Genomic DNA, 27,517 nt, shown 5'->3' on the forward strand with positions numbered 1-27,517 from the left:
GTATCTATTTCAGAATAATTCCTAACTTTTTGCTAGTCCATATCAGCTTATCATCAGTTAATGTGAAGTACTAAGTATTTTCGTGTTTAACTGCATTTCTAGTGACTTTGTGGTTTTGGTGGGAAGCCTCCTGTATTAAAACCTAAATTTAAAAAGGATGATGTTTGCATTATAGAAAAGAATCTTAATATCTCGAAGTCTCTGCCTTAGTGTTCACTTAACGGCAAGATTGTTTGCAGGTAAATGTTTGGTTATTTGCATTCAGTCTTTCATTTCAGTTGCATAAATTAAGTGCACGTACTTTGTGCTTTTCGTGCATCAGCTTCCGATCACAAATCGAGAAATATACACTATGTGTCCAGGGTCATCGAGACATGAATTTAGGGAACTGTTCTTAAATCTTCCGCTTGCTTCTGAATACCCCTGTAGTCTTAGGTTCTGCCTGAAGACACCGATTACCTCCCAGATTTTTCCTGGTCTTGGTCTTCCGTACTCACTGACTTCTTGTTATTGTGGATGTAAACATTTTGTATTAGTGCGCATGCCCACGTGAAACTTCTATGAGATAGTTTATAGGTTTGCATTCTTTACCTTTGAATTGTTCTTGAGGGCATTTTTTTTTTTAACCATGGTTTTATTTTAAAAGTGAAAGTTTAGTGTGAAAGCACGTGTGTTAATTAAGAGCGAATACTTGAGTTTCAGGAAGAGGAAAAACTTAGGCTTTAAGATTTAAAAAATAAAATGTATTGTCATGGTCCCTAAATAACTCAAAAGTAGTGCTAACTCAAGTGGAAATCCTTGTGGAATAAAATCTTTGAGTAAGAAGGTAATGAACTGAAAACAAATTATTTTCCGTATCTATTATAGGACAAATGTTTAACAAAATTTCACAGCATAATTAATACATTACAATGAAGTGAGGCTTCATGAGTCTTGTGGCGTGTTATGGCTCTGTAGGACATGAGTTTGGGACTTTTTTATTTCAGTAGTACAATTTGTTTATGAGTTGTGTGAAGTAGCAGCATATTTTCCCTGTTAAAAATCTAGTAGAAAGGATTGAGACAATTGGAAATTTTAACAGTAACTGAATATTTGATGAAATTGATGAAATCAAAAATTTCAAACATTTTTGTTGTCATTTTGTCACTAAGTCGTGTTTGACTCTTTTGTGACCCCATGGACTGTAGCCTGCCAGGCTCCTCTGTCTATGGGATTCCCCAGGGAAGAATAATGGAGTAGGTTGCCATTTCCTTCTCCAGGGGATCTTCCCAACCCAAGGATTGAACCTGCGTCTTCTATTGGCAGGCGGATTCTTTATTACTGAGCCACCTGGGGAAGTAGTTTGATAAAATTAAGGGATCATTCTTAAGTACGTTTTAGATGTGATAAAGGTATTATGGCTATGCTTTTGTAAAAAGAGACAATAACATTTAAAAGTACATTCTGAAATATTTACCAATATATGATGGCTTGGATTTGCTTTAAGATATAGGAAGAAAAAGTGGGTGTGATAGTCTGTTTGAGTTGCTTTAGCAAATTGCCACAGACCAGGTGGCTTATAAGCAGCTTATTATAAGAAACTTATTGCTCAAAGTTTCGGAACCTGGAAGTTTGAAATCAGGGTGCCAGCATGGTCTTGGTGAGGGTCTTCTCCTTGGTTGCTGACTTCTGGTCAAAAGGGCTAGGGATTTCTCTGGATCCTCTTTGATAAGGCACTGACCCCATTCATGAGGACTTCACCCATGTGACATAAGCATCTCCCAGAGGTCCTACTGGTAATTAATACCATCACTTCTGGGAGTTAGGATTTTAAAATATAAATTTTGAGGGGGAAGAACACAAGCATTCAGACCAGAGTATCGGGTATGAGGAATAGTTGAAACAGGACAGGCCAAGGGTTGAAGCTAAGCACTGGGAATTCATGACCTTCTGAGTGCCTTTGTATGTTTGAAATTTTTGATGATAAAAGTTTTTAAAAGGGAAAAAAACACATACATGCACAGAACTTATACGGTTGAAATACATTGATATTTTGTCAAAGGTAACTAAGGAGGGTTTCAAGGGAAAGAGATGCCTAAAAATATCAGTGCTTTGATTATGTTGCAATTATATACAACTACATACAGCTTACATGATTTTAAAGCCCAATAATATTGTAGTTTTATTTCAGTTAAGATCAGCCTTTAAAAATAAAAGAACACTTGCAGTTTTGGCAACAGTCTTTAATTCAGCAAACATTTTTTTAAAGCCCCACTGTATTAGGTACAGTAGAGATTGTTGGAAATTCAAAGAACAACACGGATATTGTACTAATGTAGCTGTTAAGAATTTTACATGTCATTCCCCAGTATAATGTGATCAGGGCTCTAATAGACTTATTAAAAAAAAAAAACTATTATAGGAACACAAAGGTTGGGATGATTTAATTCTGCCTTTTGTAGGTCAAGGAGACCAGGTAAGAAGCATATCAGGGGAGACAGTGCGAGGAGCTGGCCTCTGATCTGGGCCTTAAGGAGAATGAGCAGGGTTTTTCCAGGCAGAGAAGATGGGAAAGCTTTTGCAAGCATAGAAAGCAGCACAATCAATAGCAGGGAGCTGTGAGAATGAATTTACCCAATGGTAATAGGCTCAGGGAACATGAAGTGCCAGATAAAATGGGGTGAGCACGGTGGAGGAGGAGGCAGACACAAGAGCAGGAAAATCTGACCCACACTGTGAGTTCTCCCCACGGCCTAAGAGCTGCATCCCTTAGTCTCTCTTAGATCTGTTGGGCTGAATTTCCAGGTCCAGTTTCAAGCTATACCTATGACTTTAGGTAGGACTTGTCACCTAAGCTTGACTGAGGGGTTCTAGGTGCCTAGCTGTGTTTGTCACTTTACTTGGGGGGTGGGGACAGACTGGCATCTGTGGACAGATGAAGTTGGCTAACAGACAGCCAACAAGACCCTTCACTCCTCTGCCAAAGATTCGGCTCTCAGGCTTTCATGGGACTTCTGCTTACTTTCCTGTTTAACACTGGACAATACTGGTGGATTTGAAGCCCATCTCATAGGTTTGTCCTTGGTTCTGTCTCCTGGAGTAGAGCCTGGAGGCTCTGACTCTCACACCATTGGAGGGCTGTCTGACTGGCCACGCTGCACGATTATTCCCCTACTGCTAGACCTTAGGGTCTGAAGCAAGAAGCTGAAATCACTTTTGAGCAGAGGTGAATTTTTACAATGAAGCAAATGAAACTTATGTATCTGGTCCCCTCCCTTGCACAGCCCTTTTCAGAGTTCTGGGAAGGGCCTGAGAAATTTTCATATAGGCATGCTTTATTTGATATTAGTAATTTCACTATTAAAGAGTTAAATGTTACAGGCTTCAGGCTCCACAAACCTGAAATTGCTCTTGTTCCTGAGCATCTGGTAAAAGGGTCTCTGCTTTATTTTTTCTTTTCTGAAGAGAACAGATCATAGGATCTTCCCCCTCACAAATCGGTCAGAGATTGCTAAGCTATTGTATGTAAAATGGAGCCAGAAGCTATTTTCTGAGGGAGTGAAATGTGATAAGTAATTTGGTGCTAAGGAAACAGGAAGAGCCTCCTCCTCGTAGGTTTCCTGGGTAAGTGCTCCTGGTCCGTCAGAGAATCTTCATGGAATTTGGCCCTGCCCAGGGGTCGCTAAGAATTGGGCACGACTGAGCGACTTCACTTTCACTTTCACTTTCATGCATTGGAGAAGGCAATGGCAACCCACTCCAGTGTTCTTGCCTGGAGAATCCCAGGGACGGGGGAGCCTGGTGGGCTGCCGTCTATGGGGTCACACAGAGTCGGACACGACTGAAGTGACTTAGCAGCAGCAGCAGCAGGGCAGAGTGGCTGGCATGCCGTGCCTTGTCTTCACCGTCCTTCACTATTGCTTTGGAACTCTGATCTGTGTTGCCACTTTTCTCCTCTCTGCCCTAGAGCTGCCCCATGATTCTCATAGCCCCGCTGTGTGTAGCCAGTTCCGATGTTCTGGCAGTGAAGAACACAAAAAAAGTCCTTGAGCCAGAAAGAAGGGGCCAATGGTCAGATAATCAAGAGTCAAAGGATCTGCTTGATGGGCTCCCACTGGCTAAATTGGGAGAAGCTGAACATCAAAATAAGCATGGCAGTGGGTTATAACTAACTGAGTAAAATGAGAATCCGTAAGTCCATACTGATACAGGAATTGAGTCAATAAACAGATGAGTCGGGGAAGGGAAAGCACAACTCGAATTTAGAATGCCAACCACTAAATACAAAAGGACGGATGGAGTTGCAAAATCACCAGTGTATTGTAAAAGCAGTAACTGGTGAAAGTGTGATGGGGAACTGTAAATTTGGGTAGTCTCAGAGTATCTCCCCACACATTGCTTGTTAATTACAAAGGCAAATAGTAACTTTATATTTGAGAAACCTAGGGAATATCCCTCTAACCAGATGATCTAAGTTAATATTGCCAGTAGAGAGACAAACCAACATCATGTGCTTCCTATTATGAGGCATGGAGAACACACAGTGTTATTCTAAAGAAAGACTCGCCCGAATCTAATCATGAGGAAACATCCGACATACCCACACTAAGGATCATTCTGTACAGGAATGAATGGGCCTGTAATCTTCAGAAACATCATGATCAAGAAGACAGAGAACTGCTGAGGAGGGCTAGGCAAGGGCAGAAACCACAGGAATGGACAGGTTGGAAAGAGGAAGATAGACACTTCCAGTCTTTGGGTTGGTGATGAGAGTTTCTGACTTCCTCAAGAGCAGGTTTCCAAACCAGTTTTCAGAGTTCCTTCTTCAGATAAGGTGGTGTAGGAGAGAGGATCCTTTAAGTGAAGGTTACAAAAGACTTCAGAGAAGGCTCTTACAAGTTGGATCTCCTCCCACAGCCGGGGAGTGGGGGGAGTGAAGGGTGGTGTGGTTGGCGGTGACAGACAGGAAATTTTTTGCTGATGGCAACTTGAGTTTACAGGCTCTAGTCTGTCCAGACCTTTATATTTATCTGGTTCTTGTTATCTAAATGATGTTTTCCAAATTCCACCATAAGGGGGAGGGGACAAAGCTAGGATGACTAAGTGAAATCCACAAACAATTATGTAAAAGTATTTCATCCTTTCAGCGATGGTGAAGCTGGGGAGATTTCAGCTGGGAAAAGGACGTTGGGTCTCGTGGTCCTCCCAGCCCTAAGAAGCTCCTCAACAAAATGGCTTGATCTCGCTGCCTCCCCTCAAAAAAGTTCCATCCAAGTGTTTCATGTTGTCTGAATTGATTGGAGTGTTCTGGTCATGGGTTGATTGTTTTGATTAGAGATTTACTGGAAACCCCAGTGTGTGCTGGCATCTGTATCTATGATGTCCTATGGAAAATTATACAAACTATTGAATTTTTCCATTAGATGGCTCAGCCTCAGTTTTCTCTCAGACCATCTTTTTTTGGTCTTCAATGAGGACTGATAATGAATAGTGTCCTGTGGCCAAAATTCTTTGGGAATTAGTTTTCAAGGGAAGCTTAGAAGGCCTGTCTACCAACCACCAAATAATTACAGTGGCTATAATTACAGAAGCCTTTGGCTAGCCAGGCTTTCCATGTTTGTTGTAAAATGTATATAATCCCATGTTTAATACACAGTATAGTTTATGTTGGTTCATAACTATAATGTTTTTACAGCTGGCTAAATGTTTCATGGCTGTGGTTTTTAGGATTTAGCCTAAATAAAACATTTCAGGTTCATTCTGACAGGTGTACAAATACTAACCTCAGAATTAACTCTTTTATACATAAACATCACATTACTTTCATTCTTTTGTGGATTGGTATTTGTTCCATCATTTGAAAATGCTTATTATCTCTTAATGGGAGTATTTTTTGTTGACCATGAGGCTAGGCATCACTTCATATATGGTGGTGGGGCACCACTCCCCATTTTGGGAGGAGTTAATGAGTACTTGATGGGCATGATTTTATTTCTGTGAAAACGATGGAAGTTAAGGAAGGTGGCGTGGTCTTACCAAGAGCTGAGTGCCTTGCCCCCAAACGGTTAGGCTTCTCTGTTCCCTTTTGTCCATTTTCTGTTCTCAGTAGTTTGCTTTTCAAGTCACGTGACTTTTGACCTTGTCTTTCCATTTAATGACTTTCCCGTAAGTGCTTTCCTCCACAAGATTTTTCCACAAAAGTGTTTGCTGGTCAGAGTTCACTTTTTAATACTGTAAGAATGAGACTTTTCTCCAAGATGGTGTTGTACCCGCCCCTGAGAATGTACAGCACTGAATCCAGAAATCGGACAGTCACTCTCTCATTTTTATTCCTGGAGTGTGAAGGAGAGGGGTTGGAGAGTACGGGGGAATATGGCTATACAGAAGCATCCAGACCGAGGGCCTCTGCTGCTTCTCATCTCCACCCTTGGGAGCTGTTCCGTTCACCCTGACTCCCATGAACTGTATGGGGATCGTCATACCTGCCTAACAGCTGCAGTGGTAGCAATCAAATGCCTTTAGAACAGGCCAACATTGGGAATTTTTACCAACTTCCTTACTCTGTGTTTTAAAAATCTTAAGATAGTATCCGGTGAACTCACCTGCTTCTGTGTACCGCTTGCTGGCTGGTGCATTCTTTCGCGGTAAAGGGACAGTTCACACAGTCAGCTCCGTTTGTACCAGTCACAGCCGTCTCTTTCTCCCACCCACCCGCCTTTCCCACTTAAGGTTTTCTTTTAGTTTTTGCTAAGCAGTCATGTGAAAGGAATAAAATAATTTTGAAGAGCATTATATGGTGGGAATTTTGACAATGAGTGGAAGATGGTAATTACTCTCTTCCATTAGACTCAGTGGCTTTGGACAGATAAGCTGTATTGAAACGTGTGACCAGGGCCTGGGATCATGGATTGTCTTTCACTGTTGTCATGGCGACAGTGATGCAGGTGGCCTATAACTGCCGGGCTGTCAGATCTTATACATCAAACTGGTGCTAAGTGAAAATATGTTAGAGGCATTGGGGGAAAAAAATTGCCAGCAGTGTTTATAGGATCAGCTGGAGAAAAGCGAGCCTAGTTGAGAAAAGATTTCCATTAAAAGCTCTAGATGGTTCTGAAGAAATCGGAGTTTTTACTTTTTATTAATAAAAGGAAATCGGACTATTAAAAGGAAAAAAATTGCTTCCTGGATGTTGCACTGCTGTCTGCGTACACATAATTAGCACAATGAGTTTCTGCTTCCCTCTTGAGCTAATGCGATAATGTAGTGGCTTCCGAAGAGGCAAGGAGGCACTGTGTGGTCTAGAAGCTTTGCTGGGGGGCTAGGGAGCCAGTTGTGCACGTTGCAAGAGCTTGCTTGTTTCTTTTTCCAGAGAGCCTCACTGAATTTTTGTTAGTAACAAGTAGTAAATAAGTCATTGTTGCAGAATTCTAATATAGCGCTTTAAGTAGTCTGTAGAGGTAGACACAGTTATGCGTATTAGACTAAGTCTGTTTGAATCTAGAGGGATACATTTAAATGTGGGGAGAGTCCTCTTTGGCAAATGCTGTTACCACATCTATTTTTCCTCTTTCTTTCTTCTTCTCTCCTTGTCTCCTCTTTTCTTAGTATTTTCTGTCTTACCTTAAATATTTATAACTGTCTTGAACTGAAATACTCAAGGGCCAAGCAGCAATGAATATTGTGTGTGTGTGTGTAAGTGTGGTGCCTTGACTTAAGAAGTTGAAACTAGCTTTATAGTTCTCATTTAATCATACTTATCTTGGTAAGTAGGAAGAAGAAAATCACCTATGTTTCCATTTCCATGTTATATTTGAGGGAAAAGAGGTTCTGTGTAAGTTTAAAAAAAAAAGTATTCCTGGCCAGCACAGTTTGTTGGTGAGTCAGGCATAATAGATGGGGCAGCAGGTCGTTCCTGGTGGGCCCCTGAGTTAGGCAGTGTGGCCCCAGCTTCTGACTTTTTCTTTGGAATATCTTCTTTGGTATATTCTTCGGTATTGAAATCTAAGTTAACAATAGTAGATGAAATGACCTTTGTATGCCATTGGCATATAACTGACCAGTCAGAGTAACAGAGATTCAGTTTAACCCACATGCCTGTACTGGACGGGTAGCAAATCATAGTTATTTTGCTTGTGTTGATCTTCAGAAGGAAGTAGCGCTAACATTTGTTGAAGGTGTACTATGTGCAAAGTAATTAAATTATTTACTTCTCACAGTGTTCTTAAAAAGTAGATGTATCATCATTTTGTAGATAAGAGCCTTGGCAAAATCAAGTCTCTGAGTTTTGTTTTCTTGATTTCGTAAAATCAACACTCTGAAGAGTCTGATTGTAGACTCCATGGATTTATTTCTATCATGTGGTTTCAAGAGATGTACAAGACCAGCTTGTTTAATTTCTATTTTTTCCCTCTGTGCCTTCTCTTTTCTGAGAGTATTGTTTGCCAACCCCACTTTTTCTTCCATCATTCTGGTTGAGGGTTCGATTCTTTCTCTGCTGCTGCTGCTAAGTCGCTTCAGTCGTGTCCGACTCTGTGCGACTGCATAGACGGAAGCCCACCAGGCTCCCCTGCCCCTGGGATTCTCCAGGGAAGAACACTGGAGTGGGTTGCCATTGCCTTCTCCAATGCATGAAAGTGAAAAGTGAAAAGGAAGTCGCTCAGTCGTGTCCGACTCTTAGCGACCCCATGGACTACAGCCTACTAGGCTCCTCCATCCATGGGATTTTCCAGGCAAGAGTACTAGAGTGGGGTGCCATTGCCTTCTCCGGCTTCTTTCTCTAAAGAAACCTAAATAGACGGAGCTAGTAGGCTGCAGTCCATGGGGTCGCTAAGAGTCGGCACGATTGAGCGACTTCACTTTCACTTTTCACTTTCATGCATTGGAGAAGGCAATGGTGACCCACTCCAGTACTCTTGCCTGGAGAATCCCAGGGATGGAGGAGCCTGGTGGGCTGCCGTCTATGGGGTCGCACAGAGTTGGACACGACTGAAGCGACTTAGCAGCAGCAGCAATAGGCAGAAGGGGTAGACAAATGATGTAAATAATTAAGATGAGGAAAATTTGTACATTCAAAGGATTCAATGGTGATAGTTCTTCAGCTTTAAGTCCCAAGCAGGTGATTGAAAACCAAATTCAGATTTAGTCTCTGTACTAACTATTGACCTATGTATTTTCATCACATAGTTTATATACATAATGGAGATTTTAGTCCTCCATTCAGTAATGTTCATAAGTTCTCTGCCTTTTGTTTTCTTGTTTTCATAAAGTTTCTGCTCCTTTTAAACCTAACTTCTTAGTTAATAAGATTTTATTCTGAAATTAATCTCAGGATTTTGTTAAGCCTTGTCTTTTTTTTGTTGTTATTTTTAATTTTTTCATCTTTTTAAAAAAGTTTTAAATTTGTATATGTGTAGCTTGTGGGATGTTAGTTCCCTGGCCAGGAATTGAACCCATGCCCTCGGTAGTGAAAGCGTAGAGTCCTAACCACTGGACCACCAGGGAAATTCACAAAGCTTTGTCTATTTTAGATCAAAGAAGAAAAATAATGACTTTTTCTCAGGTTCTGATTGTCAGTAACTTACAGGTCATCCAGACAATTATGATACCAGTGATTAAGGAAAAAGATGAATATTTAAGCCATAAAAAGTGATGAAATTTGAGTGCTGGTATATATCGGTATCCATGCCACACTAAACTAGTTTATTAATATAAGATTTCAAATTCTGGTATTTTAGAGGTATTTGGAACTATCAGTTTGATTTGTTCAAAGAAACCAGAGTCTAAGGTCTTAGTCGCATGAGGAAGAGTCTTCTTGACTTTTACAGCTTGCTTGTCTGTGGATGCACACACACAAATGTTTACTTCTGTTGGATTGATATGCTGAAAACTATAGCAGTTTAATAGTGTATTATGTAAGGATATTTACTCATAGAGCTATAAATCCATTGACCAGAGCTGAGGCTTTTGATGGGCTTCCTAGGTGGCTCAATGGTAAAGTATCCATCTGTCAATGTAGGAGACTCAGGTTCGATCCCTGGGTCGGAAAGATCCCTTGGAGAAGGAAATGGCAACCCACTCCAGTATTCTTGCAAGGCTTTTGACAGTTGGGAGCAATTGGAGGGAAGAGTGTTTCTGTGAAACCCAGGGCTGGATAGATGGATTAGTCAGTCCACCCTTGGCTCCAAGCAGGGAGTGTCTAATCAAAGAGGGGAGTTTTGGAAACAACAGGAAATGGTAAATTAATTTAAGCCTCCTCTCCCTCAATCTTTTTACATGTCTCTAGAGTGCTTCTTCTTTTTTTTCCAAGAAAAGTCAGTTTTTACAAAGAAATATCCTGAACTATTGATGCCAAATTATTCGTTCACTTTAGAATGACTGTCCCTAGTGGTACAGCATACTGCAGAGTTATGGGATTCGTAAAGAGTCTTAAAAATGGGATTAGGAGCATTGAGGTGGAAAAACCATGCTAGCTCATTTCAGATCTTTATTGAATTTGGAATCATATTCGGTTATAATTTCTTCAAGGACAGAAATGTTTCCCTAGTTATTCCTTTGGGTGTTTGCACACCAGGATCTCAGGATTTCATCACTGGTGGTTTAGTATGCCCATCCCTCTACTGGTATTCATGGATATATTGACCAGACTGTGGAAGAGGGTATCATTTTTTCCCCCTCCATGTTCCTCACAAACAACTTCTTAGAGTTACATGCTGACTTATTAATTTGTCATTTCAGCTATTTAAACAGGTAACTGTTTGTTATACTTTATCAACACTTTGCTTTGTAAATAAGAAAAATGGATGTGATCAAACTTGAAGAGGCACTACAGGGAATAATCCTGTTTTGTGAGACAGAGGCTGGGCTGACCTCTTGGGTCTTTGCATGTTTCATTCCTGTTTTTCATTCCACAAAGTAGTAAGAGGTTCTGTAGGGATCCTTGACACTAAGTAACTGCACTTTGGTTAGCTCTGAATAAATAGAACAGGAGATGTAGATGTGATGAGAACTTGAAAAAGGAGTGTCAGGCTAAGAGCATGATAATCTAGTTCCATATGAAACCTCTGGGTCCACCCTCATTAAACATAGTGTTATGATTATTTGATAGCTCAGTTGGTAAAGAATCTGCCTGCAATGCAGGAGACCCCGGTTCGATTCCTGGGTCAGGAAGGTCCCCTGGAGAAGGGATAGTCTACCCAGTCCAGTATTCTTGGGCTTCCCTTGTGGCTCAGCTGGTAAAGAATCCACCTGCAATGCGGGAGACCTGGGTTTGATCCCTGGGTTGGGAAGATCCCCTGGAGAAGAGAAAGGCTACCTACTCTAGTATTCTGGCCTGGAGAATTCCATGGACTATACAGTCCATGGGGTCGCAAAGAGTTGGACACGACTGAGTGACTTTCACTTTCATGATTATTTTGATCACCATTTTAAAGTGCTTTTTTTCTAGTTATGAATAAAATGCTTTACCTGAAAATGCGAAGTACCCAAAAAAAAGGACTTTATTTTACTCATCTTTTTTTTTTTTTTTTGGCTGCATGGCTTGTAGGATCTTAGTTCCCTGACCATGGTTTGAACCAAGACCTCCAGCAGTGAAAGCAGAATTCTTAGCCACTGGACCTCCAGGGAATTCCCACACAACATCTTTTTGTGTGTGTGTGATAGGACACAAGGCATACGGAAGTTCCATGCTTGTGGTGATGGCTTTGAAGAGAGTGGAAGATTTTCTGTGCTCGGAGAGCTTCAACATGAGGATCTTACTAAGCAGAGGATCCAGGTAGAAATGCTAGGATTATCTTTTATTCCTTACATAAGCACTCTGGACCCTCCATACCCATTCAGAAAGTTTAGAGAAAAAGCTGAGGAGGCATTGAATTAATATCTCAGATGACAATGTTGCTATTATAGTGTTAAAATATACACATTAAATATATATATATAATTTAAAATCCTTTTGGCTAGTAAAAAGCATTTTATCATGATGCCTTAATTCTTTAAAAAAATTTTTATTGACGTATAGTTGATTTATAATGTTGTGTTAGTTTCAGGTGTGCAACAAAATGATTCATTTATGTGTATATATTTTCATATTTTTTCCATTATGATTTATTGCAGGATATTAATGTAGATCCCAGTACTATACAGTAGGATCTTGTTTATCCATCCTATATATACTAGTTTGCCTCTGCTAATTCCAGACTCTAATTCCCAACCCCCCTCGCCTTTATAGAGATGCCTTAATTCTTTTATTTAAGATGTGGTTTTATTGGTTTGGGGGCTTCCCAGCTGGTTCAGTAGTAAAGAATCTGCCTGCCAAAGCAGGAGGTGCACGTTTGATTACTGGGTTGGGAGGATCACCTGCAAAAGGAAATGGCAACTCGCTCCAATATTCTTGCCTGGAAAGTCCCATGAACAGAGGAGCCTGGCAGGCTACAGTCCTTGGGCTCACAGAGTTGGACATGACAGAGTGACTGAGTACATAGGCATTGTTGGTTTCTAGTGATGACGCCCCACTCCAGTACTCTTGTTTGGAAAATCCCATGGACCGAGGAGCCTGGTAGGCTGCAGTCCATGGGGTTGCTAGGAGTCGGAAACGACTGAGCGACTTCACTTTCACTTTTCACTTTCATGCATTGGAGAAAGAAATGGCAACCCACTCCCGTGTTCTTGCCTGGAGAATCCCGGGGACAGGGAGCCTGGTGGGCTGCCGTCTATGGGGTTGCACAGAGTCGGATACGACTGAAGTGACGTAGCAACAACAGCAGCAGCAGTACCAAATGAGCAACTGTATTCGAGAACAGAGGTTACTTATATGATGTGTGCAACTGTACATACTGTGTATTTCCTGGGGGGGACATAGTGAAGAAATATCATTGTTAGAGTCATTTCCTGGACCAATGGGATAGGTTGCTCTCTAAACCAAAATTTGATCTCTGCCATGGTGAAGCTGACAATGCGGATTTGATGTTGATGTGCTAGTTAGTAGCCCGTGAGACTGAGGATGAGGTGGAACTTGTACCTTAGTAACCATTCTTGGGTAAGCTGGTAAGGCTAGGTTGTCTTGCAAAGCCCAGTAAAGTGGTCTTATGAGGACAGGTAATGGGCAACACAGATGTCGTTTCATTTCAAATTACATCAGCCTTGCTGTGTCTCATGTTTGTTATAGAATGATTCACACAGGAAAACCATTTTGATTCTTCATATCTTTTTAAAACAATATTTTCAGCATGTCTTAATGCTTTGTATAAAGCTGTATCTCCGATAGGCCGGTTTAATTTGGTATGAAACTGGAATTTCAGATGAAAGGCTTCTTAATGCACAAAAGAACCTCAGCTTTCCCTCAGAAGCAAAACAAACACATACATAAACAACAACAATGAAAGAGTTTCAATTAAGATTTTCAGAACACAAATACCCATTTAAATGCACCTAATTCTCTGCTAGCAGCCACTTTAAATTATTGTTTTTTTTAAAGGAAAATCCAATATAGTTGAAAGCATGTGCTTTTTTGAATATAAGATGCTTCCTTGCATTATCTGACAGAAGGAGAAAAGCATGTTTAGCTTTTTTGGATTTAACATGTTCTAGCTAATCAGAAAATCTTTATTAATTACATTTCTGAACTCTATAGCACTGGAAGAGGGTCTTTGTTTGGTTGGGTTTTTTTTGGTTACAAAAATATGATGAAAAAAGTTAAACCATATATTATCATGTAATTTTGGAAAGAGCATGTTATTGGGTCATTTCAGTCTAGAGGCTTTTAGTAGGAGAGCAAACACTGGTCCCCAAGACCTTCCTTACCATCTGAGAGGATGAGAGAATTTCCTACTGTTAAAGCAAAACCAGGGTCATGGGGGCGGGAGGAGACTCTTGGCCATGGAAGAATAAGTTTGGGCGTAAGCTGTCTTTCCTGTTTTGCAAAGAGTCACTTTCTCTGCATTTTCTGCATTTCAGCTTCCTTTCTCTCCTTTATAGCCTCCCCATAGCCTTCATGTCCTTAGCTTTTGTATCATGGGCCATTTTCTGTGTACACAGAACGAGGAGGTGGTGGACAGTAAAGTGACAAAGAGAGCAGTTGAGTGGATCATGGGGAGGGAGTCAAGAGGCACACCCCAGCTCCACCAGTGACTGGCTTTGTGATGTGGGGGATGTTATAGACTCACTATGTCCCCCAGATTCATAGGTTGAAGCCCCAACCTCCAGTATGATTGTATTTGGAGATAGTTCCTTTAGGGAGATAATTAAAGTTAAATGAGGTTAAAGGGTGGGGCCCCTAATTCAGAATGAGTGGAGTCCTTGTAAGGAGTCAGTTAGACGCCAGGAGTGACTGTATACAGGGAAAGGGCCACGTGAGGACGTAGTGAGAGGGCAGCTGCCTGCAAGCCTAGGAGAGAGGCCTCTGGAGACACCAGACCTGCCGGCCCCTTGATCTTGGACCCTCAGCCTCCAGAGCTAGGAGAAAATTAATTTTTGTCATTTAAGCCACTCAGTCTGTGGTATTTAGTTATGGCAGCAATATAAACGAATCTACGAATTTAGAGTTACAAAATCTCTAGGCTTTCATTTCCCCGTCTACATTAGAGGTGGAGCTGGAAATCATTCTTACACTGTAGGGTTTTGGTATGAGAATAAATGATATCGTGCAATCCGTATAGTGCCTCGTGGATACTGTCTCATATGCGGAGGGGATGAGGCCCACAAGAACAGGCTGGTGTTCGTTTCCTCGTGGCCTAGGCTTTTTCTTGAATACCTAGCATTGCGGCAGACAACACAAATCATTACTCACGTCAGTTTGAAGTTTCCTGCCACAGTTTGCCTGGCTGATGTCTTATAGAAGACCCAGACTTAGGGCACGAATGATTCTTTTTGCTTCCGACGCATGTTGTATCTCCTTCAAAAGTTAGTTGAATCCTCCCTGTACATTTGAATGTTGCTTTATTTACTATACTTTAAAGACAATAAAGGGGAAATCCAGTAAATGTGAAAGAAATGCTCTGCTGACCCAGCACATGGAATTGTGTCTACTGATTCAGGCTGTTTGATATACCAGAATCACGTGTATGTGCAGAGTGATGATAGTAAGTTGAGTTTACCCATCATTGTTTGGTCAAGGAACTGAAGGTGTTTTCAGTCCTTAGCAGTAGTAGTGGTAGTGTTAGTCACTCAGTCGTATCCAGCTCTTTGTGACTCCATGGACTGTAGCCTGCCAGGCTCCTCCGACCATGGGAACCTGGTCATTTCTAAGTTACAGTGATCTGAGAGATATCAGATATGGTTCTGCCATCAGATAATTAGACAGATGAAGGCACAGAGGTTTCTTCCTCAGGAGCATAAGAGCTTGGGCTGGTTAAGAAGTGGATGGGGGTGTCTCCTAGCTCCCTCTACCATGTTCCACTGAGTTGTTCCTAAAGTTCTCTATTAACTGCACCTTTTCAAATATGGGTGAGCACGTTTGTCTTTTCCCTTTTCACAGCAAAGTACAGAGATTAGGTGCTGTACCTCCAGGGCTTCTCATACAATGCTCTTTATCAAGCTAAAGCTGAAACTTCAGTACTTTGGCCACCTCATGCGAAGAGTTGACTCATTGGAAAAGACCCTGATGCTGGGAGGGATTGGGGGCAGGAGGAGAAGGGCACGACAGAGGATGAGATGGCTGGATGGCATCACTGACTCGATGGATGTGAATCTGGGTGAACTCCGGGAGTTGGTGATGGACAGGGAGGCCTGGCGTGCTGCAATTCATGGGGTCGCAAAGAGTCGGACACGACTGAGAGACTGAACTGAACTGAACTGACTTACCAAGCTGGCAGTCAATAAATCAGATTCAGTTAGTATTGAATACCTGCTGAGTATGGCACTAGTGGTAAAGAACCAGCTTGCCAATTCAGGAGATGTAAGAGATTCGGGTTTGATCCCTGGGTGGGGAAGATCCCCTGGAGGAGGGCATGGCAACCCACTCCAGCATTCTAGCCTGGAGAATCCTATGGATAGAGGAGACTAGTGGGCATCCATAGGGTCACAAAGAGCTGGACACCTCTGATGCGACTTAGTACACTGTGTACCTTCATCCTGTGGAATCAAGATGTCATGTAAGATATGGGTGCTGCCCTCGAGTTGCTGATTATCTCATTGAAGAGATGAAAGCTCTAACGAGCTCCAAGACAGTTGGGCTTGTTTGTTTTTATCGGTGTATAATTGCTTTACAGTGTTGCGTTAGTTTCTGCTGCACAAAGAAGTGAATCAGCTTTATATATACATATATCTCTTTTCACTTTGACTTCACGCACCTCCCGCCATCCCACCCCTCTAGGTCATCACAGAGCACCAGGCTGAGCTCTGTGTGTTACACAGCCTGTTCCCACTGGCTGGCTGCTCTGTGCACGGTAGTGTATGTGTGTGTGTTACACAGCCTGTTCCCGCTGGCTGGCTGCTCTGCGAACGGTAGTGTGTGTGTGTTAGTGCTGCTCTCTCACTTTGTCCCACCCTCCCATTCTCCCCTGTGTCCACCTATCTGTTCTGTATACCTGCTTGTCTATTCCTGCCTGGAAATAGGTTTCTTTGTACCATTTATCTAGATTCCACATACGTGTGATAATATACAGTATTTGGTCATGCGTTAATATACAGTATTTTCTCTTTCTTACTATTTCAATCCATATGACAGATTCTAGGCCCATCCACATCTCTACAAATGACCCACTTTTGTCCCTTTTATGGCTGAGTAATATTCCATTGTATATGCATCTTCTCGATCCATTCATCTCTTGTTGGACATTTATGTTGTTCCCGCGTCTTGGCTGTTGTACATAGTGTTGCAATGAATTTTGGAGGATAGCTGGGCTTATAATAGACAAATGTAATGTGTAATGCACATTTCTTAAAGATACATTCAGTTTCCCCCAACTATTATATTTATTAATATATAAGTATTCCCTCTGGAGGAAATGTATTCCAATGGTTAGGCTGGGATGCTGGAGACAAAATTGATGAAGATGGTGTTTCAGCTACATCTTGCTGCTAGAAAACCACATCAACACTTGGTGGCTTTAAACAACCACCATTTTAATGAGATCTGTGATTTTATTGATCATGAATTCTGGCAGGCATCAGCCAGGTAACCCTTCTGTTCCCTGAAGTGTATCACAGGTCACTCAGTGGTATTCAGTTCCTGGTTGGTCTGGTTGGAGGGTCCAAAATGATGTCACTCACTGCCTGGCACCACAGCAAGGGTTCCCAGAAGGCTGATCTCCCCTGGATCCCTTACCTCTCCATGTAGACTCAGGGCCTCTCCATGAAGTTTCTCCTTTAGGGTAATCAGATTTCTCAAAGTGATGCTCAGGGTTCCCAGAGACCAAGGCCAAAGCTATTAGTCACAGGAAATGCTAGACTTGGAAATGTCATAATGTCATTATATTGCTCAAACTGGGTTAAAGGCAGTTCCTACTCAATGGCAGGGAAACAGACTCACCTGTTGGTGGAGGAAGGAGCAAAGAACTTGTGACCATCTTTTTTCCCTTTGAATATTTATTTATTTGGCTGCACCAGGTCTTAGTTTTGGCATGCAAAACCTCTTTATTTGCATCGTGTGGGATCTAGTTCCCTGACTTGGGATCAAACCCAGGCTCCCTGCACTGGGAGCTCAGAGTCTTAGCCACGGGACCGCCAGGGGGGTGCAAAGATGGCATACACCTTTGTGGTTTGCTGGGGTTTTAAAAAAATCGTTTTCTTTTTTCCTGAATACACCTAAGATTTCATTTCCAATGTATTTCAGGGTTTGTAGGTTTGTTGTTTTTTGCCAGAATTTGAAGCACCGTGGGAATGTCTTGCCCCGTTTTTATTTTTTGGTTCTATCTTCTTCCTGTGAGGAATGATAAAACTTGAGGATTCTTTTTTAAAATGTATCAAATATGGTCTCTAGCACAGAAGAACTAACAATCTAGTGGAGAAGGACTCATGGATGCGGGTAAATTTAGAACATAAAACTTAATAAAAATTAAGAAAGCCAAGGCACCCAGGATATCAGGGAGGGTTTCAGAGTGAAGTGGCATTTGAGCAGAGCCTTGTGGAGGGTGGTGGTCTCTACAGATGGGAGGGGTGGAGTGGAGATTGCATCTTGGAGGAGGGGCAGGGAGGACAGCCCACAGAGCAGATGGTGGGACCCTGGAACGAGCAGAGGTGGGATGGCATGGAGGGTGAGGCTGAGCAGATGTGGCGGGGGGCATGAGGACTCGGCTCTGATCACCGAGTTGTTCTGCAGGTAATGGTCATGCAGGGATTTATGGCAGAGGCATGCCATGATCTGATTTCTGATTCTAAATGCTATTTCTAACAGCAGTTTCAGGATGGATTGGAGGAATTGCAGACAGGAGGCCATGAAGCAAGAGGGCAGGTAATCCAGGAGAGTATTCACTGAGCAATGAAATGGAAGAAACAGGTTTTGAGAGTGATGTGTTGGGGAGCAAGGTAGTAGAACAACTTTTTTTTTTACTTATATCCCTTGTTGTTGTTGTCATTCGCTGTCGTGTTGAACTCTTTGCGACCCCATGGACTGCAGCATGCCAGGCTTCTGACCCCATGGACTGCAGCACGCCAGGCTTCCCTGTCCTTCACCATCTTCCAGAGTTTGCTCAAACTCATGTCCATTGAGTCAGTGATGCCATCCAACCATCTCATCCTCTTTTGCCTCCTTCTCCTGCCTTCAATGTTTCCCAGCATCAGGGTCTTTTCTAGTGAGTTGGCTCTTCACATCAGGTGGCCAGAGTACTGGAGCTTCAGCTTCAACATCAGTCCTTCCAATGCATATTCAGGGTTGATTTCCTTTAGGATTTACTGGTTTGATCTCCTCGCAGTCCAAGGGACTCTCAAGCGTCTTCTCCAACACCACAGTTGGAAAGCCTTGATTCTTTGGCACTCAGCCTTCTTTATGGTCCAACTCTCACATCCATACATGACTACTGGCTTATATCCCTTACCTAATTTATTTCTCTCAAAAATCGATTTTTCAGATAGGGCACTGAAACTTAGAAACATTTTAGAACCTCTTTGACATGAAATAGCTAGAAATGAAGAGGGTTGAGTTTCAAAGCCAATTATCTCTGACTTCCCACAAAACCTCATTGTCTCACCCGTTGAAAATAACTGAAACTTTCTTACTAGGTGATTGGTTGTGCCAGTAACAAAAATAGAGCACACCGATTTCCTTAAAGGCTTTTATAAATATGTCTTCCCCTGAGTTGTAGATCTGTATGTCCCTGTATTTGTATCAAGCACATATGTCCTTGAATATAGTTTTAAATGTTTAAAGTTTTCAGCTAGTGTCTTTATCGGTTTTATCGACTTGAATGTTATCAATAAGAAAATAAAGTGCACAATTCATGTCAGTTTACCTGATACTCTCTTTTTTGTGTGTGTGCCTAAATGATTCTGGGCTTATTAACAGATTTTATTGCATATTAGAATCTTGTACACAAAGAATGCATTGTTGCCACAGACAGAGCTGGGAAGGAAAAGTAAAAATGAGTCAGAGAGTGTGAGAGACAATGTTGCAGTTCATTGGGGAACTTCCTCTGTATAAACCTGCCGCCCCCCATAAGTCACCTTGCTCATTTTAAAACAAGGGGGACAACAATCTGTCTCTGAAGTTCCATTTCTGCCTAAACTCTGAAGGCCAGGGATGGGGTGCCCCAGCCCTTTGTGGTTGGGTTCCCCGGTGAATGGCCTCACATGGACCAGGAACCACAGAGCCTTTGTGTCTGAGTGCTCAGGACTCAGGGCTGCAAGTGGAGTCTCACCTAAAAATGCAATTCTTGGCACAGATCAAAATGGGACATCGAAAGTCATGACATCTGGAATATTGGTATGGCATCCTCTTGGTTTCACGGTCACAGGTTTTCAGGGTCCTGTTACGTCCTAGTGACGACATGTAGAAGGTGAGGGGAAAAGAGGGATCTCACTTCTCTTTTTTGTTGCTGGGACTGAGTGGCTGGATCAGAGCCTGCATGTAGTGATGAATATTCACTGAATGAATGCCTGCTTAATGCCAGGTGCCATGTTCTGCTAGGTGCTTGACGTCCCATGTTTCATTTAATTTCCCCCAAACAAGGAAACCTGGCCCTCCTTTAAACAGATGAAGAGATGGGCGCCTAGAGGAGTTAAGTTACCATAGCCAAGGACAAGCACCTTGCGTGCAACAGAGCTGGAATTCAAGCCTGCATTTGTGTAGCCTTTCAACCTCTGCCTTTTGTGTATGCTCTATTCTTACTATTTTGGGGGGGACGGTGCAGCATTGTGTATTTATTGCAGTGAGCACGGCTTTTTTTTTTCTCTAGTTGTGATGCACAGGCTTAGTTGCCCTGAGGCAAGTAGGATCTTAATTCCCTGACCAGGGATCGAACCCTAATCCCCTGATTGGCAGGCAGATTCTTAACCATTGGGCCACCAGGGAAGTCCCTGTATTATTATATTCTTTATCAGAATATTGTTTGGGTGTCAGTCAACACACTTCATGCAGCAAAGTAGAAGTCAGCCCAGTTTGGAAATTTGAGAACTCTAACTCACTGGATCAAGCACACAGTAACTGCTGCATGAATGTTGACCCAACGCATGACTAGTGTTTATTTCTCTCTAGTCTACGACTTTGTCATTTACTGTTGTGGAGAAAAATATGGAAGACTGGAAGGTTTTCAGCCTTCAAAATGTAATTTTAAAGATAAGTTTCCTAACATAGGGGATTTGAGAAAATGCCAAACCAATCGGAGATAGCTGGTTAATACCTTCTTTCCTATGCCCCCTTGTCAACATTTGGTAGAAACCCAATACTGGGACTATTGTAGTAATTTCTCCCACCTTGTTAAGAGTGATCACCTCTCTCTTGTTACCCGGAAGGGAAGAAACAGTGAGCTGGGAGATGCAGTTGTGAAATTTCTGGTTTTTCAGGAATGGTCAGATGAGTGGCCAAACGTCACCTTCTTTCCCATTATTCTCTTTACTTAACTCTTTGATATTGTTCTTGGGATTAACCCATTACTCCTTCTGGTCACCCTCCACCCTTTCTTTCCCCTCAACACATTCCTTCTTGCAACATCCTGTTTCTGAAAGAGCCCCTCCTTTCATATTTTCTAATCCAACAGCCTTTTCTTTTAATCCCATTTCAAACTTGTCTTTTGTGGAAAAAGAACCAGGTATCCCCAAGCCCTCCCCTTTTGTGGATTTACCTGGGTCATACCAGCTGAACCAACTGAAGAAACGATGACCATGTGACTGGCCTGAAGCAAACAGAACCTAGTCTTCACCTTTTCCCTCATCTGAGCTGCTCCTGTATGTCTGAAGGTCTGAGAAAAGGTGGGGAAAGGCCATGGCAGAGAGGAGAGGAAGGGAGAGATATTTATCTGCGGGGGACATGCCATGATCACCAGAGAGGAGAGTGACAGAGGAAAGAGCGTTATCGTGACCTAAAGAAAATTGTTTCGGAAATGAGACCTGCCTTGAAATAGTTCCATCTTTGTGCTCTTGACCTGAATTTAAATCTTAGTCCATGAGTGTTTTGCATGGAAGGGGAGGTGTGGGACCTACTATATTTGGTAGTTTTTTTGGCAGATAGGGTTTCCTGTTTCATTGTGTTTTAAAATAAAGCTGCCTGTGCAGATGAATTCTCTAGGGTGCTAAGTTGTTTTAGGTCCTATACTCTGGGTGGGCAAGGCCTGTGACGTGGCTGCTTAACAGTTCCAACCAGGTGAAGGTAAGTAATTGTTCACTTCTTGGGTATCTCAGTGTTAACCTTACAGATAAAATCGACCCCAGTAAGTGCTGAAACTTGAAACAAGAAAACAAAAACAAAAAAAAGCCCCCACCACACACTGATAGAAATCGTTCTTAAAATATTTCACATTTCCTTCTCCCTGAAAGTTGAGAAAACTGGACAGAATTGGAGTCTCTTTTGCTGTATTGGTCATCATCATGAAGGTAAATATTGTCTTTGTGTTGTGAGATCGTATCATCAGAGTCTGTTCATACCAGTGGGACTCATTGTCCCTAAACATGAAATGTCCCCAGACTGCTCTGTTCTCTGTTCATTTTCTAAAATTAAAAAACAAAAAATTTTTTTTCAATACAGTTTTTGTTCTTAAGTCTTTATTAAATTTGTTACCATATTGCTTCCGTTTTATGTTTTGGATTTTTGGCCATGAGACACGTGGGATCTTGGCTCCTGGACCAGGGATTGAACCCACACCCCCCGCATTGGAAGGCACAGCCCCAACCACTGGACTGCCAAGGATGTCCCTCTCCGTCTTTTAAAGTCTGTCTTCTCTTTTGGACCTGGTTGTACTCCTACCACGATGTCAGCCCCTGGGAACCCCTTTCCACCCCTACACCCCCTCATATTTTGCATCTAACTAGCCCTGCCTGGGGAATGAGATCCCACAGATTGTTGGAGGGGGAAGTTAAATGGGGAACAAATAGGCCATGAGTGCAGACCAAACACCTTCTAGAAAGTTCTCTCTTTAAGCTCTGCTGGGTGAACTCTCTGATATTTTGGCTTCTCCAGAGTGTGTCTCACTGGGGTTCCAGCCCGTATTCTGGTTCGTTAAGGTTTCAAGACAAGTGAGCTGTCATCTTGTGACTCATCGTGTACTGTTTTAAGCAACGACCCGGCCTCCAAGGATAAAAGGCTGTCTAATCATCTCCAGTTTCCTGCCATGGCTGACGTCACTGCCATCGTCATCACCTTCAGGTCCATCACATTATTAAGTCCCCACAGTAGATAAGTTGCCAGACTAAACATGTTACATAGACACCATCCTTGGTGTCTCGGTGTCTGTCTTCTTTAAATAGATAACACGAAAATGGATCTAATTTGGACCAAGGTATTGATTGCCCTGGGGTAATGGATGACCTTCACCAGCCATCTGAAAACACCAATTGCTGAGGACCTGCTGTGTGCAGCAGGTGTCTACTGTGTGAACTGGATGATGAGACCACAAGCAGAAATGTTCCACACGCCCTCCCCGCCCCAAGCTACTCCTAAGGAACTGGATGCAGTGACAGAAATGTGCGTGAACGTGATGGGGGCCCAGAGGAGCAATATGTAACCTACTCGGGAGGCGGAGAAGCCAAAGAAAGATGAAGCCTGGGCAAAGTCATAGTTATTATCTGGGTGAAGCGAGAAGGGGCCGTTCTCAAGGGAGCCTGGGCAAGAGGGGAGGCAGGAAGCACCCTGCGGGGGCAGGTCCTGTTGCAGGATGACTGCAGTGAGAGCAGCGTGGAAGCCAGGTTCTACATGTCATTCTGGGGCCCTTGGTGGACAGAGCTGAGGAGCACTGGACAATGGTGTTTTGGATAGGTCCTTCCCGGGGAGGTGGGGGTTATGAGCAGGATGGATTTGTGCCTGAACAAGAGCTGTGGCCTCATTTCTTGATACTGGGAGTTGGATTTGAGAAATGTCTGTGAATATAAAATTCAAAAAGCAGGCTGATGGATGTCAGCGGTGAGGAGAGGGTGCAGTAAAGCATGAGCCCTAGTCCTGAGGGCAGGCGGCGGTACAAATGGAAGGGTCACAGTGGAGGAGAAGATAATGGATTCAGCTTTGTGAAGATGGCCGGGGAAGCACTGATGGCCCAGGCTGAGGTCTCACTATGAGCTCAGGGAATCTGGGGTTGGTGGGGGCGGGAAGTTGGGGGGGGTCCCACGGATTTGCTCTGTGAAAGCTGGAGACAGCAGCTGCCATTGCTGGGAATAGATAAGGTAGGGGCAAAGGTTCTTCTCATTCAAAGTCAAGCCTGACAAAAGAAGGGTATGTATGTTGCATCCCAACTGCAGGGGACTCTGTGACCCTTTGAGAAAGGCGGGGCTCCTGGCTTAGCCCCACCTCCCCAAGCCCAGGGGCGGCTCTGGGGATGGTGGGTGGCAGCAGACCAGGCTCTGGCCAGGCAGTTACTCTCCAGACCGGCTCAGGAGATAGGTCTGGGTTTTGTTCTGGGCAATAAGTGGGAGGCTTCCATACGTCTCCAGGGCTGCCACTCACCAGGGTAGGGCCGGAGAAGAGGAACTTGTTTCTCTGTAAAGTGACTTCTGGCTTTGAGACCAAAAAAGAAAGAGCAGTTTATTGCATACTTCATAACCCAGAGAGAAGCTATGGATCAGCTGAGAGAAACAGGGGAAAGAGGGAGGGAGAGAGGGGGAATAGATCTGAATAGTCTGTTCAGCTTGAAATACAGCTGTAAGGAAGAGAAAGTTACTTTTGTGCGGATCCTTCATTAGGAAGTTCACACTCTGGCCGGCAGCTCTCTTAGGAACCAAGCTCTTTATCTTTTGAAGTGCTTTCTCGCTTGTCTGAGATGGGTCAGGGTGATGACTGAAAAGGAGCAAGAAAGGTGCAAATTGGCTCCTTGTTTAAGGTTTTCCTAATTAGAAGAGCAGAGAGAAGGTGAGTGAGGGCCATCCGAGTCTCCCCCAGTGTGGCTGGCCATGGTCAGCACTGTTGAGGGTGGGGGGCGGTCAGGGAGTTCCCTGGTTAGCTTTCTGTGACTTGTGATTTTTCTTTGTTATGCACTGAACAGATTCCCTTCTCTGGTATTCAGTGGGGAGCACGTAGCCTGAGGATGGCAATTAGCTAGAGCTAGGCCATCTCTTCTTTGCACAGCCCAAGATGAGACATACAATTACTTTGGCAGCTCACCAGCCCTTTCAGCCCCTCTCTATACGCACAGCAGGAGGACAGGTTCATCCTCCCGCGCCCGCCCCCCTTCCTCCTCCCAAATTCCTCCTTACCTGGATGAAATCCTGGTATACACGGACCTTGCCTGCAAATAGAACTGCCGGCGCCTCTGACGTCATTAGGCTGCGCGAAGCTCATTGGCGGAGAAGTTAAGAGTCTTATTTTAGACCCAGAGACTGGGCCCCCTTGATCCAGCTAGAGCAGGTCTCTTCCAGCCTAAGCTGCCCGCCCTCCTCCCCTCCCGTGGTTGCTGGGGCTTCAGAAGATGGAATGTCAGAGGCGGCTTGCTGCTAACTGCAGGGTGAGCAGGACAAGCTCACTGCTACTCAGCTGGGAGAAGGAAGATCCTGACAGCCCAGAGATGGGTTACCACCCAGCTCGCCGGTGCGCTGCCCTCCACATTGGCACACGCTGGCTGCCTTCCTCGTTGCCACCATCCTTTGTGTATCGGGCAGCAGCCAGTGGTAAAAGACTTGGGCTGTTTCTCAACCTCTCATCCTGTCCCCCTTGCTTCCTGGAGTCAAGATTTAAAACATGTGCTTTTATATCGTAAGTGGATCAAGTGCATTCCAAAGGGTGTCTCAAGCTAGGTTAATACATTTCAGCTAAGATGCTTCCTCTGCAAGCGGGAGGTTTAAACCTTCCGGGATAAAAGCTTTAATGCAGTGAACAGTGGTGTAGATTTGATCCAGGAAGACTGAGTAAATAAATATTTGAAAAGATAAGGCTTTACTTCTGTGGTTAGGACCCACTGAGCAACCAGAAAGGACTTTTTTTTTTTCTTTCAGAAATTGAAAATCTGGACACATCACCTGGCAAAGCCTTTTTTCTTTTCCCTGATTTAATTATAAAAATTCACATCTGGTTGTGCCTTTGAGAAATCTTGTTTTTTTGTTTTTTTTTTAATCAAATTTTGTGACAAAGTACAAATCTATCACAAACCTATAATAGGACGGTAGGCTACAACGAGAATTTTGAGGTGTTTCAACTCACTGTTGCCTCAGAGAATTCATGTTCCCTACACTTTAGGGCCAAGTTATAGACGGATAACCTCCTTGGGTGGAAATCTGAGTGCAAAAAAACAGCAGTGAGCACGGAATTAAGATCTTGCTGTCTTCACGTTTGGCGACTGTGCGGGCCTTGATTCCATAATAATCTATTGCAGTCATACTTACCATGCTTCTCTGCTGTCACACAGCTACTGCTCTAGTGATGTTTAATATCACCATCGCTGTTATTGACTTTGGATTCTTGAGGATCAGACATCCCTCTTGCTGGTGGCCTCGGTGTAGACCAGGCTGAGAACAAAACCAGAGTGGCGGAGGAGACTGGGGTCCCCCTGGAGCGGTTTTGTGGGCGTCTTTGCTGAACATCTCTGCAGCTCCCACAGGGAAGCCAGCGTCCAGTCCCGGGGTTTCCTGTTCCTGCGCCTGGGCCGGGCCCCAGACACATTGAAACGCAAATGACAGCAGTAATTGGCTGAGAGATAAACCAGGACGAGCTAGCGAGCAGTGCAGCGGGGAGTTAAGTAGCTAAGTGACAATTACCGCACTGCAGCCTCCGGGATCACGAGCTGCCGGCCGGCCCGTTTGTTCTCGGTTTTAAAGGAGTAATAACATTAATTGGAGGAGGGCGTCCCGGTTACCGTGGCCTCACCCCGGTTCTCCTCTGATTCTCTTTGGAGGAGGGGTAGTAGGTGGCCTGGGGAAGGATGGCTGCGTTGACTGCCCCTCCCAAACCTGCCCCCTCCCCGCCCCCACCTCCTAGCAGATGAGAATTTTGGAAATGTATGTCGTTGATTCCAGTAAACCGATAGTTGGTTTAATTTGAAGATTACTTGCTGGGAGGGGCAGGTTTTCTCTCCGTCACAAGATTCTGGTGTCTACAGCAAGGAAAGTGTCAGTGTCGCTCAGTCCTGTCGGACTCTTTACTACCCCGTGGACTGTAGCTCACCAGGCTCCTCTGTCTATGGGATTCTCCAGCCAAGAGTACTGGAGTGGGAAAATAGGGCCTTAAAATCCGTCCAAATTGCCCTCTTTCCCTCCGAGAAGTCCCATTTCCCCTCTGATTTTTTTTTTTTTTTTAAGTTTTATTGCAAAAGTGATCAATTGGCTAGATATAGCAATGAAAGACAAAGAAGGCCCAGCCTTTTTGGAGCTTATAGTCTTGTTTGAAGAGGATAAGTTGTGAAAAAAACTATGGTCTGCTATTCTACTTGCTCTGAGTGGAGATCCTTAATAAGAAGTTTGGGGTCCTGCAGGAGTTGGGAGGGGGTGGGGAAAAGAGAAATTTCTTTCTAGTGGAGACTGGGCGTGGCCTGCCCTGCTTTCTTTGAAAGGCCATTTTAACCCTCTTCTGGTCATAAACAACCATTAGGATGATTGGCTTGGACTGTAAGTAAGCAGACTAAACAAACGCAGGAACTAGTTAAGAGTCCTTTCTCAGTATGATCTGCGTTTCTACTCTATTCTCAGGGTCTAAGTACCTTACAAGTACTGTCTAATGGACTTGTTTGGGGTGGGTTGGTTTCCTTCAGCCTGGGCTAAATTTTCCCAGCCCTCCCCTCTGACTGAAGGCTGCTTTTGCCTTGCACAGAGAACTGCTTCAGGAATAGGCACATGTCTGCTTTTGGGATTATTTCTACATGAAGGCCCAATCTACAAAAACCAGCAAAATGATGAAAGGAAAAGTAGATCCTGTCTAATGGCAGGGAGAAGCACAACCTTCTTTTGCCTAGTCTTGGAAGGTCTCAAGAAAAGCTTGCCTCTCGGCAGAGGTCAAATTTGTTGCAGGCCCTGAGGGTGGACTAGAAAGAGGCAGCTGGGTTTTTGC

At 43.5% G+C, this 27,517-nt stretch overlaps 1 protein-coding gene across 4 annotated transcripts in view; it reads left to right on the forward strand.

Annotated features, from left to right (window-relative positions):
• MAML3 (mastermind like transcriptional coactivator 3) overlaps positions 1–27,517 on the forward strand; it is a 459,812-nt gene that overhangs the window by 40,971 nt on the left and 391,324 nt on the right. The gene's annotated exons all lie outside the window — the stretch shown is intronic.

This window comes from Bos javanicus, chromosome 17 (assembly GCF_032452875.1).
Source record: "Bos javanicus breed banteng chromosome 17, ARS-OSU_banteng_1.0, whole genome shotgun sequence".
NCBI classification, from domain to species: Eukaryota; Metazoa; Chordata; class Mammalia; order Artiodactyla; family Bovidae; genus Bos; species Bos javanicus.